Below are 23,803 nucleotides of genomic sequence, written 5' to 3' on the forward strand. Positions count from 1 at the left end.
AAACCACACTCGGGTCAGCCAACACGGGGCTACGAGCAACAGCTGTGCCTGTGCTGCCGGACTCTCTCCAGAACTCCCGGGAGCTGAGCAATTGGGGAAAAACACACAGGAGGCCCTCAGACCCTTCCTGTGTCATGGCAACCAGTCCGAGTGGGACTGGGTGAAAGAGAGAAAACCAAAGAGTACAATGTGAATTCTCCTGAATTGCAAACAGGTCAGCTTTCGCTTGGCCGAACCTGAGCCAAATTTGCTCCCCCACATGTGGGTGGAGTCTTCATTCCCCAAGCTCAACGCCTGCCTCAGCAGAACGTCTGCTCCATGTGGACTTACATAGATTTTGACCTTATGGTCTTCTATAGCCACTTCCCGGCCTTAGAGGGATGCATCGGTCGTAAGCTTAATGTGACGACCGTGAGCCCCCAATATTGGCCTTCATGGGAAAGGAACCATGGTTTCTTCCATAATACTAAGGCACAAAGCATCTGCTTGTGACCTTGATCATGAGAAACGGGTTGCCCCTCAGGGAACCCCATGGTTAAAGGATGGATTCTTTACGAGCAGGAGACAACCGTGCCTGCAGTCGTTGAAATCCATACCACACCCAGAAAAGAGGTCCTCTGTGCTGGAGAAGCATACTTTTCCTGGCATTTAGTTGATGGGACATTTTTGTCCCTTTTTGGCTTTCCATAACTGATCACAGCTAGAAAGGGATGCGTCTGTCATTAATGTTATGCAGCGACAGACCGCACCTAACTTGGGGCCTGTAAACACATACCCAAATTTTTTTCCCATATTCTTAGGGGACGAAGACATATGCGCGTAACCCTGAACATGTGAAAAAGCCAACACTGGCCTTTTTTGAGAAAGGAACCATAGTTTCTGCCATAATACTAAGGCACAAAGCATTCGCGTGTGACCTTGATTATGCAAAACAGGTTGCCCCTCAGGGAACCCCATGGTTAAAGGATGGATTCTACACGAGCAGGAGACAACCGTGCCTGCAGTCGTTGAAATCCATACTACGCCCAGAAAAGAGGTCCTCTGTACTGGAGAAGCACAATTTTCCTGGCGTTTAGCTGATTGGACATTTTGTCCTTTTGGCTTTCCATAGCTGATCCTCAGCTTAACAGAAATGCATCTGTCATTAATGTCATGCGACAACAGTCCGCACCTCACCCCGTGCCTTAGACAGAAACCCAGCATTTTTCCATATTCTTAGGCACGAAGACATGCGCGAGTAACCCTGAACATGGTAAAAAGGCCAATACTGGCCGAAAGGAACCATTGTTTCTTCCATAATACTAAGGCACAAAGCATCTGCGTGTGACCTTGATCATGAGAAACGGGTTGCCCCTCAAGGAACCCCATGGTTAAAGGATGGATTCTATACGAGCAGGAGACAACAGTGCCTGCTATCTTAGAAATCCATACTACACCCAGAAAAGAGGTCCTCTGTACTGGAGAAGCACACTTTTCCTGGCGTTTTAGCTGATTGGACATTTTTGCCCTATTGGCCTTCCATAGCTGATCCTTAGCTTAAGAGAGATGCATCTGTCATTAATGTCATGCAGCGACAGACCACACCTCACCTCGGGCTTTGAGACAGAAACCCAAAATCTTTACATATTCTAGAGTACGAAGACATGTGCGCGTAACCCTGAACATGCAAAAAGGGTTGCCCCTCGAGGGAAAAACCCTGATTTTAAAACCACCACTTGGTGTGCGATTGACCTAGCTTCAACTCATTCACTTATGTGAAAAATGGACATGACACGAGCAGGAGACATCTGTGCCTGCATCATTGTTGAGTTCCATATTATCCCCAAAATGTGATCACCTGTGTTGGGACTAACATACTTTTCTTGGTGTTCAGTCTCAACGCTAGGTATCTAGATGTGCAAACACAACATCTCGATGCTGTGCTGCCATCTGTGCTGACTGTACTAATATTAGCCAATCGTCAATATATATAGTATGCAAATGCCCTAAAGATGCAATGGCGCCAGGGCAGCATTTACACATTTTGTAAATGTGTGAAGGGATAGAGCTAGGCCGAAGGGAAGGCTGATATTGGTATGCCATGCCCCCAAAGGCAAACCTGAGATTCTGTGAGCAGAAAAAACCCATTAACAAAAACCAGTCCTCGGACCTGATTTGAGATTAATTTGAGTGACTGTCAACATCATGAACCATAATTTTGTGACAGTAATGTGTAGTCTTTGAATAAAAGGAATTCCAATTCCTGCTCTAAAATTAGGAATGTAGCCTATTTTCTGTGCATAACACCCATTGAGATCTGTTTGGAATGTTTTTCCATAATATCATAATATTTACTGTTGGACTTTAAGGCGTCCATCTGCATGTTCATAATTGGAGGAAAGACACAAATATCTAAATTGAATATTTATTGATCAGATATGAAAAAGTTTACAGCGCCGGGTTGTCTCAAGTCTTAACAGCAAGATTCGACCAACAACAACCAGCTCAGGACAAAAACATGGGTATTTATCGTCGTTCTTTCTTCAACATTCTCCTCCCCCAGATGGCTGTTTTCCTTATCAGATTCCATCACCACATACCTGTGGGGGGTTGCATAGCAAACAGACAGAAAGACATACACAGACCATTCTGTTCCCTGGGGCATTATGTCCTTATTTGGACATCTTTGTAACTTTGTAAAACATAATTATTCAACAACACAACAATACTCCATTGTTCATAAATTGGTTAAATGCATTCATTAGTTAAACACACTAATTTTCACTTTCTCTAAATGTAACACAGTTATAAAGCAAGCAACTTGTTTATTGAAACCATCTGTTCTGGGTGTTTTCCCTCCAGGGCTTTTTACAGCCCCCCGGCTCCCACACACACACACACACACACACACACACACACACACACACACACACACACACACACACACACACACATCAGCCACTTTGTGCCCTCGAGCATTTCATCCCTACATGTCAATGTCTTATTACAGGGCAATCTTCTACATTATTCATGGGCACAAAGGCATAATCATTTATATATTTTAACACATTAATATTCATAACAACATGTAATTTTATAAATCCAAACACCTCTACATGTAACAATCTGGAAATGAATGATTGCCAGTGAACTAATATCAAAAGCATGCACTTCTTTGTCTGTGTGTTTTCTCATTAAAGCTTTGCTCTTATCTCGGCCATCACCAGCTGGAAATTCCTTCACTCAAGCTACCTCCCCCCAATAACCCTCCACACACAGACAGCTCTCTTGTACTCAGCACAGAATTCATTGTTTTAAAAATACACATGAATTAAGATTATAAACAGCACGATTAATAAAACAAAATCAAATCCCACAATTCCCTCTCTTGACCTCTGAAAGAGGTCACACATTTTCTTATTCCTCCTCATCCAGGTTCTGTAGGCCTAATAGGGGCATGCTACATGGGGGTGGATTGTTCTCTTTTTTCTCTATTGCAGATACGATTAATCTGTTGCACAGGGATCTAAGACAGGGAATGCAACAACATCCACAGGTCACCAGGATAGCCACGAATACACCAATGGACACTACTATGGAGGTTACTATTGCCCTCCACAATCTATCATACTGCATAAATCAAAGGTGTATGACGTCGTTGAATTTTTTTGTGTGATTCAATTCAATTCCCCAAATTTCTTTAAGCACTGATCTTGTGGTGTTGTCTTGGACCTTATGTCAATTTTCAGATTACCTCCATTGTTTATGCTAAATATTATGGTGATTATAATTGCAGTTATAACCCTTAGGGTCCACAGAACCTTCCAATCTCCATATAGCTTCATCTCTGTGGAAAAAATACACTTATGCTTATTGGCTTAATTCAAAAAACACTCTTAAATTGAAACTTAATAACAAGTAAGAGTACAGTAAAAGAAGTAAAACGATGGAAAAACATACACTTATATGACGTTTACAATCACTTCTGTCAGGATCTCCACCTTATGGAAATCCAATTTATCTAACCCACACCCCAGTCGGGGCGTAGATACACTTGTTATTCCTTTTTTTTTTTTTTACACCAATCTCTCATGCATCTAATGCTGTTGGTAAAATTCTCATATGTTGGTAAATCTGTAGGGTTTTGTTTTGTTATCAAATGAAAAATCAATCTGCCGTCGTCCTAATGTAACTGCACATTCACCTGTGTGTTTGTTCTGTCTTACAACCTTTTGTGTACCGTACTTCGCTTTGAATTGTACGGCTATACCTGCTCCGTAGGCACAATCTGTGCAGTGTGCTAAAGGTTCTGTTGCTGGGCTAGGAAAAAAATGTCACCTTTTTTATGCACAATTTTACAGAGTGTTTGTTGACTTTGTTGTTGGTGTTGTGTGAGTGTTACCACTGATATGTTTCACTTCCTGTTTGTTCTCTCTGTATTCCAGCTGATTTTTTCACTTTCACTTTCAACACTCTCCCTCTCTTGGACCTGAGTCCTCAGGTCCACACCGATTTCTGTGAGAGACCTGCTGGGAGAATCACATGTAACACAAGAAGAGATGGAACCAGGTGTCGCCTTTGACCTGTAGCTGGACACAATGTTAGGTTTTTGCTTTTACTCTGGGTAGCCTGGACCGTCTCGGTTCGGCCCAGCACCGTCTGAACACCTTCACTTTTATTCAATCATCATTTGTAACAGCTTGGTCTTTGTCCCGGTGTCGTGTAGCCTGTCAGGAAAAATGTTTAATCATAGCAGTTAGTTTGTAAAAATAAACATTATGAGTTAGTGGCAGGATTGGATCCTACACCAAGGCGTTCCGTGGGCCTGGAAACTGTCGATCTGTAAGCAATTCAAAGGGTGTGAAATCAGAAATCCTGTTAACAGAAGAGCGAATAGACATTAATGCAATTGGCAATGCGTCAAGCCATGTTATTTTTGTCTGTGCACAGATTTTGTCAAGTCAAGTTTTAATGTCAATGTCAGGTTCATTATTTCAGCTTTGCTCTGGCATTGGGGTGATAAGCAGCCCCGAAACTATATGTCAATTCCAGTGCATGTTTGTCAATTTTGTCAGATCTAACTTTGTCTTGGGAAACCATGGTTGGGGATATAAGTGGCTTATTAGGCAGTTGACAACCGCCACTTCATTAGGTACCTTCACAGCCTTTATTATTTGTCAGGCTTCGCTAGCATTTATTATAGGCCGGCCTTTCCTGGTTTCAAACCCACCTTTCTGCCATATGGCAGTTCCATATATACTGCACCAATCACATATGCAGAGTCACTATAAATAATCACCCTCTCTTCACCAGTGTAGTGCAAGGCTTTGATAACAGCTATCATTTCAGCTATCTGTGCTGACTGCTTACCCTCCAATTTACCACTTACTCTAGTCACAAAATCACCCTCAACCTGTTCAACAACTGCAAAACCTGCCTTCAATTTGCCATCTACTGCTCTGAAACAACAACCATCTGTAAACAGTGTGATTACCGGTGGGGGAGTTGTCAGTGGTACCGGAACAAACCATCTCTCAATTTGTTTACTTTTTCAGTCAATGATATGCAATCATGTGGCTCACCCTCAGTGATAAGATCAGCCATGTGAACACCTTCATGCACATATATGATGTCTGGGCTGGCAATTTCCTCAAATACAAAGTTTGTTACAATAATCAGTTATTTTTCTATTCTCACAGCTTTTCTTGTTTACCTTTTATAGTGTTCAATAGTGTTCTCTTTGTTTGTTTTTATTTTTTTTATTTTTTATCTATTTTAATTTCCTTTCTGCCATAGCTATTCTATGCCATTTGTATTTGCTTTTTAGCTTAGTACCATCATTGGAGTTCTAACTTCCTCTGTAAGTTCAATCATTCATTTCTTCCTGTCAGATTAATAGGAGTCTGATTTGATTTCAGAACAGGTAGTCACACCTAACTGATCAGCTTTTAAATTTGTCTAGCTGATTTTCTCATAAAGATTGTCTGTGTCCCTATAATATCAAGGTCTTTACTTAAACATTGAACGGCTGTTTACTCTTTCCCCTTTTTCACTCAAAGGCTCATATGAAGATGAAAAAGTTCAGTGTCCAGTGAAGTGTTTTCCAGTTTCTTATGCCTCCAAGAACATTATTGTCTTTGTTATTCTTTCTGGACTCCACTCAGTCTTTTTTCAGAACATTGTGCAGTGCCCCCATCACTGCTTCCTATAATCCCATTCATGTAGGATGTGTCCACAGTCCAGTTTATGAGTTAATCCTCTCTTTGCAACTCCAACACTTTGATGTCACACACAGTTTTTCATTGTCTGTTTCTTGCCAGTTTTTATTCACTTTCTTGAATGTCAAAGGATCAGAGCTTTCAGCCTTTCAAAGTTTAAGTTAACCCATTGCAAAATATTGCCTTTCAATTTAAAATAAAATTTATCTTGTGACCACCTTCAATCATCAGATGAAGACTCCTCTTCATTTTGTTAAATCCTTTTTCTTTATATAATTTATCTGTGTCATTCACTGTTTAATAATTTTTCTGTCCTTTTTCTTTAATTTTTTTTTTTTTGTCTTTATTTCCACCTTTAATAACTTGGTTTCTACTCTTTTTCTCTAATTTGTTGTTTTTTCTTTCAAAGCTTCGCTTCTGCCTTACTGCTAGATTTTGCTTAATCCCATTTATGGTTTTAACAGACTCATTATATCACAGACACACTACATTTTCACACAAATAAAATCTACATCTGTATTCAATTCACCGCTATTGATTTGAAAAACAGGCTGTTGCATTGGGGCTTTGGCTTCCTCATAAGGAGGAGGTGTGTGCAAGGAGGGGTAGATCGATTTCACTGGGGGTGGAACTGGAGGAGGAGCCGTAGTTGTCACACTTGAGTCTGGCTGACTGTTTTTCCTTTTGCCTGCTCACAGCACAACTGTCAACTTCCCCTTTTCTCTTTGTAATCGTCTCGACTTCAGCTGCAACAAAAGCGATTCTCGTCCCCTTTCTCAAATCTGTTTCTAAGTCTTTTACAGTTGGTCCCTTTCCAAACTACTTGCCTTTTTTCCATTGCACATACACTGTTAGGCAACCATACTCATCAAATTTTTTATTTAGCCATTTTCACACAATTTACAAGCATTCAAAATTTCAAAAAAGCACAAAACGTCACTCTTATCTAACAAAAGGATATATACACCAGTAGTTTTCAGGAGTTTCACCCACGCGACTACTGACCCGTCTTTTTAACAAAAATTAAAAGCGATTAACAATATGTACACCAGTAGTTTTCAGGACTTGCACCCACGCGACTACTGACCCGAGTATTAGCAAAACTTAAAACAATTAAAAAATATCCGGACACACCAATTCACTATTTACGGAACTTTCATCTGAGGGACTTTAACACACTTTGGTACTTTATAATGTCTAATACATTAATGGACTCCAACCACAATTTACCTTTATGGGGATTTCACCCAAGGGACCATTCAACCCTATTGGTACTTTATAATGTCTAATACATTAATGGACTCCAACCACAATTTACCTTTATGGGGATTTCACCCAAGGGACCATTCAACCCTATTGGTACTTTATAATGTCTAATACATTAATGGACTCCAACCACAATTTACCTTTATGGGGATTTCACCCAAGGGACCATTCAACCCTATTGGTACTTTATAATGTCTAATACATTAATGGACTCCAACCACAATTTTACCTTTATGGGATTTTCACCCAAGGGACCATTCAACCCTATTGGTACTTTATAATGTCTAATACATTAATGGACTCCAACCACAATTTACCTTTATGGGGATTTCACCCAAGGGACCATTCAACCCTATTGGTACTTTATAATGTCTAACACATTAATGGACTCCAACCACAATTTACCTTTACGGGACTAAAACCCGAGGGACCATTCAACCCATCTCTCTCTTTCTATTAACCTTATTTTTTTTTAAAGTTTTTCAATCTGATCTTTTATTCAATTATTTATTACTTTCAGTTTGGATCTCCTTATCAACACAATTAATTTGGTATATGTCCAATAGCAGAATTTGATAAAACAGGCTTCTGCTTACCTTTGTTTTAGAAGACCGGTCTTTTTGTGTTGAAATGGAGCCCTCCCTTACTCAATCCTAAGCAATTCGAAACTTCTCTTAATCTTCTTTTCCCTCCAACAACGTCGGGGATCACCAATTGTTGGACTTTAAGGCGTCCATCTGCATGTTCATAATTGGAGGAAAGACACAAATATCTAAATTGAATATTTATTGATCAGATATGAAAAAGTTTACAGCGCCGGGTTGTCTCAAGTCTTAACAGCAAGATTCGACCAACAACAACCAGCTCAGGACAAAAACATGGGTATTTATCGTCGTTCTTTCTTCAACATTCTCCTCCCCCAGATGGCTGTTTTCCTTATCAGATTCCATCACCACATACCTGTGGGGGGTTGCATAGCAAACAGACAGAAAGACATACACAGACCATTCTGTTCCCTGGGGCATTATGTCCTTATTTGGACATCTTTGTAACTTTGTAAAACATAATTATTCAACAACACAACAATACTCCATTGTTCATAAATTGGTTAAATGCATTCATTAGTTAAACACACTAATTTTCACTTTCTCTAAATGTAACACAGTTATAAAGCAAGCAACTTGTTTATTGAAACCATCTGTTCTGGGTGTTTTCCCTCCAGGGCTTTTTACAGCCCCCCGGCTCCCACACACACACACACACACACACACACACACACACACACACACACACACACACACACACACATCAGCCACTTTGTGCCCTCGAGCATTTCATCCCTACATGTCAATGTCTTATTACAGGGCAATCTTCTACATTATTCATGGGCACAAAGGCATAATCATTTATATATTTTAACACATTAATATTCATAACAACATGTAATTTTATAAATCCAAACACCTCTACATGTAACAATCTGGAAATGAATGATTGCCAGTGAACTAATATCAAAGGCATGCACTTCTTTGTCTGTGTGTTTTCTCATTAAAGCTTTGCTCTTATCTCGGCCATCACCAGCTGGAAATTCCTTCACTCAAGCTACCTCCCCCCAATAACCCTCCACACACAGACAGCTCTCTTGTACTCAGCACAGAAATCATTGTTTTAAAAATACACATGAATTAAGATTATAAACAGCACGACTAATAAAATAAAATCAAATCCCACATTACCAAGGAAACCTGATTTACTGTGCTCTGTACTACGAGAGGCAGAGTGTTCACAGTTAATACAGGAGGGTACTGAAAAGTGTGGAGACCCGTAAATGGTGGATAAAACCCACACTCCCCAGGAGGGCATACCCTGATAGGGCTTTACCCTTTATACATATATTTGACAATGTTGGAGGCTTTAGGGATGAAGCCACTCATGGCAACATAAAAAACATCCTCTAAATATAGCCTATTATGTTTAAAAGCTAGCTGAAGTGTTTGTGTAAACATGGTCAGAGAATGGTCTTTCCATGACTTGCATAATAATGGAGATCGGGAAAGAAAGGAAGCCTCTGGTGTTGAGATTGCCCTCATTTTGTAAGAAAACTCTCATCTAATTTGCTGGATGATATAGTTTTTTTTTCTTTTTTTTCTGCTGGTTCATACATATTAAAACTAGCAGTTACGAGAAACAACCTCGATCAACTTCTCATTTAATAAGACCGGTCGAGGCGGACCTCGAACCGCAAGACACGCGAACATCGTCTGACACAGTCAAACAGTAAAGCACGGGCTACCGATCGGGGCGGGAGAAACCGGCATGTGGGCTCCCGAATTCCTCCCACCGACACCAGACATTCAGATTGATACAGCACAGTTTTCCTGCCCTAAGAGCAGCAACATAACCTAACGCCACCGACACCAGACATTCAGATTGATACAGCACAGTTTTCCTGCCCTAAGAGCAGCAACATAACCTAACCCCACCGACACCAGACATTCAGATTGATACAGCACAGTTTTCCTGCCCTAAGAGCAGCAACATAACCTAACGCCACCGACACCAGACATTCCGATTGATACAGCACAGTTTTTCTGCCCTAAGAGCAGCAACATAACCTAACGCCACCGACACCAGACATTCCGATTATACAGCACAGTTTTCCTGCCCTAAGAGCAGCAACATAACCTAACGCCACTGACACCAGATATTCAGATTAATACAGCACAGTTTTCCTGCCCTAAGAGCAGCAACATAATCTAACACCACCGACACCAGACATTCAGATTAATACAGCACAGTTTTCCTGCCCTAAGAGCAGCAACATAACCTAACGCCACCAACACCAGACATTAGATAAATACAGCACAGTTTTCCTGCCCTAAGAGCAGCAACATAACCTAACACCACCGACATTAGACACTGAGATAATACAGCACAGTTTTCCTGCCCTAAGAGCAGCAACATAACCTAACGCCACCTACACCAGACATTCAGATTGATACAGCACAGTTTTCCTGCCTTAAGAGCAGCAACATAACCTAACGCCACGGACACCAGGCATTCAGATTGATACAGCACAGTTTTCCTGCCCTAAGAGCAGCAACATAACCTAACGCCACCGACACCAGACATTCTGATTGATACAGCACAGTTTTCCTGCCCTAAGAGCAGCAAAATAACCTAACGCCACCGACACCAGACATTCAGATTGATACAGCACAGTTTTCCTGCCCTAAGAGCAGCGACATAACCTAACGCCACCGACACCAGACATTCAGATTAATACAGCACAGTTTTCCTGCCCTAAGAGCAGCGACATAACCTAACGCCACCGACACCAGACATTCAGATTAATACAGCACAGTTTTCCTGCCCTAAGAGCAGCAACATAACCTAACGCCACCGACACCAGACACTGAGATAATACAGCACTGTTTTCCTGCCCTAAGAGCAGCAACATAACCTAACGCCACCTACACCAGACATTCAGATTGATACAGCACAGTTTTCCTGCCCTAAGAGCAGCAACATAACCTAACGCCCCCGACACATGACATTCAGATTGATACAGCACATTTTTCCTGATTTAAGAGCAGCAACATAACCTAACACCACCAACACATGACATTCAGATTAATACAGCACAGTTTTCCTGCCCTAAGAGCAGCGACATAACCTAACGCCACCGACACCAGACATTCAGATTAATACAGCACAGTTTTCCTGCCCTAAGAGCAGCAACATAACCTAACGCCACCGACACCAGACACTGAGATAATACAGCACTGTTTTCCTGATTTAAGAGCAGCAACATAACCTAACACCACGGACACCAGACATTCAGATTGATACAGCACAGTTTTCCTGCCCTAAGAGCAGCAACATAACCTAACGCCACCGACACCAGACATTCAGATTGATACAGCACAGTTTTCCTGCCCTAAGAGCAGCAACATAACCTAACGCCACCGACACCAAACATTCAGATTGATACAGCAGTTTTCCTGCCCTAAGAGCAGCAACATAACCTAACCGACACCAGACATTCAGATTGATACAGCACAGTTTTCCTGCCCTAAGAGCAGCAACATAACCTAACGCCACCGACACCAGACATTCAGATTGATACAGCACAGTTTTCCTGTCCTAAGAGCAGCAACATAACCTAACGCCACCGACACAAGACATTCAGATTGATACAGCCTGCCCTAAGAGCAGCAACATAACCTAACACCAGGGACGTTGTTAGGCCTATTTTAGGGGGGCTGAAGCTACCCCAAAATGTTCCTAAGCCCCCCTAAATGATTATAAGAACAACAATAAAATTTGATTTATCAAAAACCGTATCCTCATTAATATTTAGACTCAACAAATGTTATATATCCAGCTACAAAAAAAACATCTGACAAGTCGGACAGAATAGCTAGATGTCGAACGTCAAGTGACCAAACCGGAAAACGGCGATTGCTTGCGGTTGCTTGTTATTACAAATTGTGCTCCATACTCCAATCCAGTAGGTGGTGGAAAATGCACCTTTAGTTGGTTTGCCAACCGCCATTAAACACCAGAAGAAGAAGCAGCTTGTTATTACACAATACACACACACACACACAAACTGCCATGATACACACGCTAGTACGCACGCTAATGGTGAATTAAAGATTGGTAAGTGTCGTGATACGGAGGAGTGAAATTGTAAGTTGTTTTTAATTACCTGCTGGCTGCTTACCTTTAGCTACGTTTTCTTGAGGTAAAGGAATGGGAATATTTTGGTTTGCTATGTCATGAAAAACTTTAGTCTTGCACAAGCAAAATACAAGAAATTGTTAACTTAGCAATCTAATCACAACTCTTTATTCTTTGCCAACAATATAGGCCTAATAATCTTTAAAATAAAATATCTCTTAAATAAAATACCTCTAAAAGAGGCATATTCAACAGTATTAATCCCCATAGAATGTTGTTGTCACTGAAAACTAAATGTCATCATAGGGTCCCTGTTAATGCAATACTGTTGTATCCTTCAATTCATTGAGCAGATGAGATGGATATTAGAAAATATTTTAGGAGAGAGAAAGAGAAGCAGCTGCAGGAGATTGGCAGGCCAGTTGATTCTGAGGGAGCCGGACCCGGTGTGATTGAGGTCAGTAATGGTCTATAGGTCTAAGGATTGTTTTTCTTTTCTTTTCTTGAATTTCTTATAACAATAAGCATTTGTTGGCAGGTCTAGGCACTATGCATAGCATACACTACATTTTTTTTATTATATTTAATATGCTAGCTATATTCTAAATAGGCCTGACACTATTTTAATCATTTAATGTGATAAATTAAATATTAAATACGTAGATGTTACCTAAAAGTAGGCTAAAGATGAGTAAATGCCCACACTCTCCACAGATACACATGTGAAACAAAAATGAAAGCAGTCATACAGTACATATTATACAGTAATCATTACTCCAAATCTTTTATTCCTTCCGCCATTAGGTTATTGTATTTATACAGTAGCCACTTTAAAAAGGATCCGTATCAATAGCTTACCTGGTAAAGTATGCAGTGATGCCAATTTTTTTCTATTTCTTGTACTGCTTTTTCTCATTTGTTTAACTTAGCAACTTTTTAGCTGTCTGACCTCTGTTTATGGACATTTTGGATGTTTCATGTGACCAATTTGCATTTCTAAAGTCATGAAATTAGCATCAGGTTTTTTTTTATCTTAAATAAAGGATAAGACAGAAGAAGAGGCTGAGGAGGAAAAGGGTCAACAGGCAAGCTGCTTGAGGCAGGATGAGCAAGAGGGTACAGAGACAGAGGAGCTTGAGCAAATGGAAATAGAGAGAGAGGGAGACCAAACTGATCCAGGGAGAGAGGAGCAAACAGACCTAGACCTAGATGTGAGTGCAAAAATTTTGCAAACACAAGTTACAAATACTCTGTGGGCTGAGCCCCCCCTGTCTTCCAATCCTAGTGAAGTCCCTGCCTAACGCCACCAACAGACGCTGTGATTAATACAAGCAAAATAGTGGCTCTGCAGCAACTTACTTTAAAACACTACACAGATCATGTATTTTGTGTTTGTTATGGCCTGTTAACTCTATTCGGTACTTTAATACAGTTTTTGTATTTGATTCAGTCTCTGAGTGCGGTCTCTTTTCTACCACTATATTAGTCAGTTTTCTGACACAAAAACATCGATTAAAAGTTTTAGATCTTTTTTAGTTTTAGGTGCTAAATAAGATAATGCTAACATGCTACCGACTGTTAGCTTACTATTTATGTATTTTTTACTTAAGTTATCTCAAAATATCAAATCAAGGTAACCAAATACATCAATAAAAATCGTACCTTTGCAGAATGTGTAATCATGTCTTTTTACACGTCTTTTTGGTGCTAAATAAGATAATGCTAACGTGCTTCCGACTGTTAGCTTACTTTTCATGTATTTTTTACTTAAGCTATCTCAGAATATCAAATCAAGGTTACCAAATACATAAATAAAAAAATCTTACCTTTTGAAGAATGTATAATCATGTAATCCTCTCACTCCAGTGCTAACTATCGCTCACTCAAAAAGGCGCTTTTTTTCTAATGTTGAACCCGCCTCCTCTGCATTTTCATTGGTCATTTTTGTGAACCAATCATATTTCTTTCTGCCCTGAGAACATGTTTGTGTAAGTAAAACTCCCATGTGCCTTCAGCAGCGCTATCCAACCATGAAGAGACCTCACGAGTGCGAGATGGAGAGAGAGAGTGAGTGAGAGGAGACAGAGTTAATATAAACATGTTTGGCTTATTAACTCTTTCCCCGCCAGCCTTTTCAAACAAAAGTTGCCAGCCAGCGCCAGCATTTTTCATGATTTTCACAAAAGTTTAATGCCTTCCAGAAAATGTTCTTCTTTAAATATATGAACACACAATATATCAAATGAAAGAACAGACCCTGTACTTTCAAACAAAAAAAATTTCATCCTACCTTCATTAGTTCCTTTTTTATCTCATTCTCAAATATAAGTTTCTTCAAAAACAAATAATTCAATTTTTGTGAAGGACTTTTGATAAGGGACCCCATTCAGAGAGATCTTTAAAACATACACGTAGTTCTTTCTCTTTCACATGAGGCGCTACTTCCGGGTTGTATAAGTTGTGGTGGATAATAGCGGGATTGTGGAAAGCCGGAAATTCTCGTCATTGGCAGGGAAGCGTTTTCTCTTAATTGACGATGGCGGCAAAAGAGTTAACATAATGCACAGGATCAGAGAAAATAACTATCAGGTGAGTATCCACAAACACACACTTTTTCAAAGTCTACTTAATATCAAACATAATATAAAAATAAAACACTTTCCTTTGCAGATTAGCAGTCTGATGAACGGAGGGGTTACTTGAGTGTAACCTTGTTCCCTTAAAAAGCGGAAAGAGATGCTGCGCTGCTAAGCGCTATGGGGAAACGTTTTTATTGTTGACCAGCTGAATATAGTGTGCAAACACGTCAATGGAATTGACCCAATGGTATATTGCGAGGCTAGGCTATAAAATAGATGAGCACTAGCTGTGTCATCAGATCTTTTGTTTGAAGACCAGTCCTAGGACAGTTACTGTATGGCAAGACAGCGCAGCATCTCGTTCCGCTTTTTCAGGGAACAAGGTTACACTCAAGTAACCCCTCCGTTCCCTATCAAAAGCTATATTCGATGCTGCGCTGCTAAGCTCTATGGGGAACAACAATACCCACGCTGCCGTGCTTGGAGATGTCTGGACCCCTTACGGATGTGTAAGTGTGCGCACAAGGACCACAAGGAAAATAGTGAAAATAGTGGATGTGTGCGGAAGGATGCTCCTGCCGCCTTACAAACACCTATAAGAAGGCATCCCTTACTAATAAATAGCGGGCGATTCCCCTTTATGGACAAATGGTATAGACATGAACTTCAGATGTTGACTCGAGGACATGAGATCCTGGAGTGACATGAGCATCCAAGCTATAAAATCATGTAAACATATGCGGAAAGAACCAGCCCGCCGCATTACAAACGCTCTGTAAGGAGGCACCCCTTACTAATAGTAGCAGCGGGGGATACCCCCTCTTGGAACAAATGGTTTAGACAGCAGTTTGAGATGTTGACTCGAGGACATGAGATCCTGGAGTGACATGAGTATCCAAGCTATAAAACCTTACGAATGTATGTGGAGAGGACCAACCTGCATCACAAACGCTCTGCAAGGAGGCCCCTTTTACTAAAGCAGTAGAAGAGGCTACTACCCGGGTGGAGTGAGCTCTCAGACCTGCTGGGGCGACTTGACCGCGCGCATCATAGGCAAGAGCAATGGCATCCCTAACCCAATGTGATATGGACTGCCTGGGGGCGTTGCACCTCTGTTGCGGCCCCCTAAACAGACAAACAATCGCTCTGACTTATGCCACTGGCTAGTGCGGTGGACATAAGTCTGAAGAGCACAGACTGGACACAATCTGTGGTATAACTCCTGCTCCGGCGTGGTGAACGGCGGAGGGCAGAAAGTCTCAAGAATGACCGGATGTGCAGTCGAAAAGGGAACCTTAGGCAGGTAATCAGAATAAGGATGCACTTTCAATATTCCTGGGGCAAAATCTAGACAGGATGGCGAGACCGCCAGAGCCTGCATATCCCCAATTCTTTTTATTTTTTATTTAGTTATCGCCATTAGAAAAAACATCTTTAGTGTCAGAGGTCTATCAGATGCTGACTCTAGAGGTTCAAAGCAAGGTTATTTTCGTAAACGAAAATTGAAACTAAGACTAAAACTATCAGCTAAAAAACATTTTCGTTAACTGAAATAAAATTAAAAATTCATAATAAATGAAAAACTAAACGAAACGAGCAATAGTTTTTGAAAAACTAACTGAAATAAAATAATAATTATCAAAAATAAGTATTAGTTTTCGTAATTAATAAGCTCTCATCCCATGCCGGAAAATCTGAACAGGCTTTTTTTTATCTGAACAGGCTTTATAATAGACCCCTTAATTGCATACTTCACTGTGACGTCACCGATCTAGCTGGATGCAAAACATAAGAACTCATAGCAGGCGCACTAAAAGTGCGGTTTTGACTTTAAAATGTCGTCGTCTTGTGTTTTTGGCTGCCAAAATAGAAGTAACAGCACTTTTGGTTCAAAACTAAAGTTTTACCGGATCCCGGCAGACATTCCTTCTCAGAAATAAAGAAGACAATTGTGGTTGAATGGACGGAGACGATCGCAAAAGTCAACCGTCAGTGCACTAGCTAGCTTACATGTTAAACAAACATACAGCGATAGATGTGTGTGCCATCCTTTGAATGATCTCTTAAAATAATCCCCATTGCTAATCATAGTTAGCCCAGCGATAGGTTACATTAGACAATAAGCCTTGACAAAATTCCCCAAACCAGCTAAAAATACTTCATATGTAGGAAATATCCAAAACCTGGTTAAAATGTTTCCAATGAGAACAAGATACAAGAACTAACTGTTACAGAGTTAATTTACAAAAATAGCTGTCACGCAGAGTCAGTAACTTGACATATTCAAGTCTTTTTGCCTCCAACTAATCCCCGCCCACCCGGAGACGTTGCAATGTTTACAAACTTTTAAGGAGTCTTTACTTGTAGATGGCGCTTTATGCATGTAAGGTTAGCTGAGGCTGACAGCAACCTCAGTTAACTGATAAATATGTCAGACAGTCTAGCTGCTGTTAGCTGCTAAAATATAATTACTAAAACTATAACTGAAACTAAATAAAATAAAAACTAAATAGAAATGTGTTTGCAAAATAAAAACTAAACTAAAACTAACAAAACCATTCATGAAACTAACTAAAACTAAACTTAAATTTAAAGCAAAATTGAAAACGATACTAAAATAAAAACTAATTTAAAAAAAGCAAAACTATAATAACCTTGGTTCAAAGAGGGTCTGAACCAGACCCTCAAGGACCATAGCTAGGTCCCATAAAAGAATCTTAGTTCTTGTTGGAGGCCTCAATCGTTTTGCTCCCACTAATAAAACGAGCGAGAAGAGGATGCCTCCCGAGCGGCGCCTCATCCACCAAAGCGTGGCAAGCCGAAAGAGCGGCCACATAAACCCTGAGAGTGGATGGGCATAAGCCTGCTGACAGCTTTTCCTGCAGAAAACTCAGAACTGTAGCAATCTGGCAGTTAACAGGATCTGCATTATGTGTCGTGCACCATGCTTCAAAGACACCCCATTTAAAGGCATAATTCTTTCTAGTGGAAGGAGCCCTAGCACTCAAAATAGTGTCAATAACATCAGACGACAAACCTGTGTCCCTCAGTTGGTACCCTTCAGGAGCCAAACATGGAGATTCCACAGGACGGGCCTGAGATGCATTATCATATGAGACAGAAGGTCCCTCCTCTCCGGACTCGCCCACAGCGAGCCGTTGAAGAGAGATATTATCTCTGAGAACCATACTCTGTTCGGCCAACGCGGTGCTATCAGTAAGAGGCAAGAGCCTTGCTGGCTAACACTGGCTAGAACCTCCGGGAGCAGCGCCACTGGAGGAAACAAATAGAAGCGCTTGTCCAGCCATGTGTGCGCCATTACGTTCAGACCCAGGGAGGGCTGGGGGACTCAAAGAGAAGTAAAGGAGACATTGCACTATCTGAAAAGAGGCCAAGAGGTCCACTCCTCTCTATAAAATCAGGTCCATATCTGAGACACTATGTCTGGGTGGGATTTCTATTCCCCAGTTGATATGTCTGCCTGGACAGTAAATCTGCTCCTACATACAGGTTTCCCGGGATGTACACTGTTGTGAGTGACAGGGACTTGTCCTGAGCCCAGAGAAAAATCTGCCTTGCTATCTTGTGACTTATGTATGAGACTGTTGCTGTGTTGTCCACCCGCACTAGGACATGACAGCTTCTCAGTTGGGGGAGAAAGTATTTCAGGGCCAGAAATACAGCCGTCAGCTCTAGGCAATTGATGTGCCAACCGAGCTGATGACCCTCCCATTCCCCTTGAGCTGGACGACCATCTAAGACTGCACCCCAGCCCGTCAGGGAGGCGTTTGTCAATAGCAGTCTGCGATGACAAGTTGCCCAAAGCGTGGGACCCAAGGCAAGAAACCGGGGTCTTATCCACGTAGTAAGTGTACGAAGCCCGCGGTGTGTCAACTTTTATTAGCCTTTGAGGGTTGGCCCTTGGATGAAACCCTCCGGCTCTGAGTCACAACTGAAACGGCGTCATATGGGAATCACCGTGGATGCTGATGCCATTAGCCCCAATATCCTCTGATATTGTTTCATAGTGAGATCCTGGCCTAAATCTGGCCTGACAGATTTAGCCATCTATGCTTCTCAGACATAGAACGGCCGATAGCACGAGCCGTTTCTTTAATGACACGGAGAGACAGATTTGTAGTCATACGCAACTTGTCAAATATCGCTTTGTCTATTGTCTCGCCTGCACTCAAATTTTTTAACAGATCAGCCTGGTATGCCTGTAATATTGCCATAGTATGCAGCGCAGCACCAGCCTGACCTGCGGCTTGATAAGCTTTGCCCACGAGAGCTGAAGTTATTTTACACGGTTTCGTGGCCAGGATAGGCTTCTTTAATGAGGATGCCGAGCCAGGCGAGATATAACTCGTGAAATTAACCAGTAACTCAGGGAAGTGTGGTAATTATTAATATATGTCTGATCAGACATATATTAATAATTACCACACTTCCCTGAGTTACTGGTCAAATGCATTTATGTTCTCATTCAAAGTCTTTTAGGTATGCAGGACTTTTAATAGGCCTACCATTTCTTGAACAGGGAGTATGGCAGACGGTTCCAGGCTTGTTTCAACAGTCTCTGTATTGCAGTCATTCTCAGACCCTCCAGGGAAATTAGATCTGTCTGTCTCCACAGCCTCTTTTCCTTGTTCATCCCTTTTTGGTGGATCCTCACAAAGATCTTTACTTAATCGCAGATGTTTTCTGTTCCTTCTCAGTACTTGTCCCTTTTCCATCCTAATTTCATATGATCTTTGTTCGACCGGCAGAGATGTTCACAAGTCTCTGAGCTCGAGTCCGAGTCAAGTCTGAAGTCTTTGACCTCAAATCCAAGTCAAGTCTGAAGTCTTTGAGCTTGAATCCAAGTCTCGGTGTAACAAATAAAACTCTAATAACAAAAAGAAATTATAAACATTTATATAAAAAAAAAAACAAAGTTGCACATTAAGTAAGGTCAGTGGTGTAGTCTAGATTTTTGTAGTGAGTATACTGTGATTTTTTCCCTCTCACCCTTATGCTCACTCGTCCCAGCGCAACGCACCACCACACTCACAGATGCATACAGTATGGATCTTCATGTAACAGAGCATTCTGAAAGTGTACTCATAAACACATAAACTGAATGTGTTATCAACATGTCAGTTTATTATAAGAAAAAAGAGTTTAACAGCCAATGGGTTTACAGCTGGGGAAAATGGACTGATTTTTAGACTGGTTTAGTGTTAATCAACATCTAACTCGTGGCCAAAACTTACTCAACTGTTAATTAAAATTAAATAAACTCTTTACAATCTTCAATCCGTGGCTAACACATGCATTGAAGGAGAAAAAAAATATGCACTCTTTCAATAGCTATTATCTGACAACTATTGATAACATTACCATGTGTAATTTAATGGTGTAAATGTTTTTTAATTAATACACATTTAAGATTACCATGAATTAACTCTAATATGCATAGTCATTGATATAAAAAGCTTATTTTTTGCATATAATACAAGCATTGTCTAAAAATGAAAATAGGCTTTTACTTTTATTATTACAAGACCATCATGTAGCCTAATATTAGACACCAAAACCAAAGTGAAGAAAATTATCTTTAATTTGCAAGTCTGAACTGAACATCAACGCAGACATGAATTTCCTCACAGAAGTTTAAGATCATATACATCTTGAACGTAGATAACACTGTGAAGCACAAGCATGCTGAAGGCAGCTAAAAACCATCAGGATATAATCACGGGCTTATTTTAATGCACTTGAAACCTTATCTATTAAACTGGACTGATGATTTAAATGTTGTTTACTCACATGTGCGTTGTTAACTCTCGGATTTCATGTTGAAGCACTGCTCCACTCGTTCACTTCTCCAGATGGACAATTCCTGTTTGTTTACAGTGTCGCGTGAGCAGCTACACTGCAGGTTCGAGTTCATTTGGCGCTAAGCAGACCTCTTGGTGATGTCAAAGTACAGCGAGAGCGATTCAAAGCAGATATCTCCATGTGATAACTGAAATCGTTCTCGCGGTACTTTGTTGTCACTTGCCTGTGGGTTCTTGTGGCGCCACAGCAGTCTGCTCCCCAGTCACTCTAGATCCGCTATAGTATTAATTTGATTTCATACGCCGATCGGATCGCGCAATTCGGCAAGTACAGTATGACACAAAGTAGCGCAACTCTGGACCTGACTGGAGCTGGACCGGATACACTGAACCGCATGTGCGTACAGAAATCTGCTCACTTGAGCGCCTTTTTGCGGTTAAATTGTTTAACCATTTAAACAATTGCAAGCCTTAGAAACACGTTAATGATAAACGTACTCTATTTAAATTGCATATTAATCCGCAAATCGCATGCGAGCCGAACCGCGGATCCGTCACAGCACTACCCAAAGCGTCAGATGAATGCCACAGCAGCGACTGCCTGCAGGTACAGTCGACATATATGTTTGCGGCCGCGCGCGCGGAGCAGATACGTCACGTGTTTACGTCGTGGGCAGGTTGTAGGTAACGGAGGGAGCTATGACAGCGAGCTCATCAGACGTTTCCTAAAAATAAACATTGTTCACGAGTCGCGCGGCTCGAGTCGAGTCTGAAGTCTTTGAGGGTCGAGTCTCAAGTCGAGTCTGAAGTCACTGTGTGTGCGACTTAAGTCGCACTCGAGTCCGAGTCTCAAACTCGAGTCCCCATCTCTGTCGACCGGCCTTATCACTGTTGCTTTTGGCCACCATTGTGTTGGTTCTGTCAACAGCTGGACTCTCACTTGATCTTTGTAATGCAGCTCTTTTAGATCTTTTGCTGTCTCATCATAGTAGTCTGCCCTCTCTCTGTTGCCTATTTTTGTAGTTTCCTGCCTTAAACATAAGTCCTTGGCGAAGCAAACTCTCGCACATTGGGTGTAGTGTTTTAGTGTGTCGACCCATCATTGCCATTACTCGCCTACTATCTGCACCCTGGCTTGGTGTATTCCGATGATCCAACATTGCCAGGTAGGGGTCAGACCCAGCTCTTTTCGTTTTGGCCATTAGCCTCTTTGCATTTTTCACAGCTGACTCCACCTTACAGTTACTTTGCGGATATCCTGGTGAGGAGGTTTTATGTAGTCCCAGGCTTTGCTGAATTTCTTGAACTCTTCTGAAGAATATTGGGGTCCATTGTCTGAAAACACAATGGCCCTCATTTATCATTCTTGCGTAGAAACGGGTGTATATGTTGGCGTAAGATTATGCTTACACTTCTCTCACCGCCTGATTTATGAAACTGTGCGTACCGTTGATATTCAGGTGTACGCAATATCTGCCCTTCATAAATGCCGCGGCTGAAAACGATCGTCATTAGAATAACACGCCCATATAAATTCAAGTCTCCACCTCCCCCACGCCCTCATTTTACGACATTGACACATGGAAGACGGCAAAGAAGACAAACCGGGGAAGTGGAAAGAAACAAAATTGTTTTATTTGGGAGTTTAAAGAGCGGGATTAAAGACACATTAATAATTGCATGACATTTTGTAATATTTGTATTATTATTTTTATTATTAATGACACTTAATTGATATTTAGAATAATTATTATTTATTATTATTATTATTATTATTATTATTATTTACTGTTGCCTACATCTAAATTATATGTCTGCTTAATGGTTCGGTTAAGTTTTTTTTAAATAATATTTTAAAATGATGTAGTAACTTTTATAGCGTGTTTTTCTGTATTTACATACAGTTGTTTGTTAGCTAAGATCCAGTTTCATACGGAGCTCCGGATATAATTCAAATTAACAATTTGTTTCCACGACATCCACATGTTTTACTAGGCTAATTCGTAATTTGAAGTAATAATAATTGTAAAAGTAATGACGAAATATTATAATAATTAATCCCAAGGAACAAACTGTTGAATATTGGGAACGAATTTTATATTTATGGCCATACTTTAGACTAAATAAGAAAAAGAAGTGTCCATAATGTAGCATAAAAGATCATTCGTGGCCATGATTTTGTCCGCATGTCATGATCGGATTTATGGCTCCATTCAACACAAACATTTTACTTTACCTCATATGTATTTATTTATCATCGAATGGTACGTAACTAGCTTACCTTTTGATGCATTATTACCATGTTTTCGTAGCACATCCTTGTGCTTTCTTGCAATGTGCCGCTTCAGATTCCAGGATGAATATTTGCTAACTTTTACAGTTTCTCCGCACTTCCTTTTAATGTTTTCTTCCTGTCCAATCTTAACTTTGATTTTTACTTTACATTTATGTATAAGGCTTGAATTCCACAACTTATTGCTAGACGTTTTTACAGATTCTCGAACTAGCAAATTAGCAAAGGGCGTTCTGGGTTCAACGAGCGGTGCGAGCGGACTTTTTAGAAAGGCGCTTTGATGGTAATATTACCGCACCACTCAAGGCTCCGCTCCGCTCCGCTCACCTGCTTTGCCCTGAAACGTCAGGTAAAGCGCCCAGGCTCTCAACTGAAGGAATACATATGCATACAAATCAAATGCTTTGGTAAAGTCTCTCAAATTAAACATTAAAGTCCATGTTGCATAAAAATACACACTGAAGTTTGTAATTATTATGTTGTTTTTTTTACAGTGGGTCATAACATATCATATATTTTAGTTTGTCAGTGCGTTTTGTGGTGTTAGGAAGTGTTTGCGCATTTCTGCACTAACTCAAAACTTGCGTACACCACCTCCTGAGCAGGCGTAGGATTTGAGCGTACTGTACGCCAACGTCCATATTGATAAATCTCAAAGTCACCGTGGTTTTGGGTGTACGCCAGGTGTACGCTGGAATTTTGGTGTACGCACTTTTGATAAATGAGGGCCATTGTCTGGAATTCCATATCTTGCTAAATGTGCTTTTAATTTCTGTGTGACAGTCTTTGACTCTGTATTTTCCAAATGATCCACCTCCCAAAAATTAGACAAATAATCCACTGTCTCAAAAGTCTGTCCCAATCTTTTCCCAGGGCTGAGTTGGTTCTTCATGTGGCCTGAGGGTCTCTTTCTGTTGCTTTACACCCCATGCAGAGCAAGTGCTGCACTGTTTCATAAAT

This window comes from Misgurnus anguillicaudatus, chromosome 21, assembly GCF_027580225.2.
Source record: "Misgurnus anguillicaudatus chromosome 21, ASM2758022v2, whole genome shotgun sequence".
NCBI classification, from domain to species: Eukaryota; Metazoa; Chordata; class Actinopteri; order Cypriniformes; family Cobitidae; genus Misgurnus; species Misgurnus anguillicaudatus.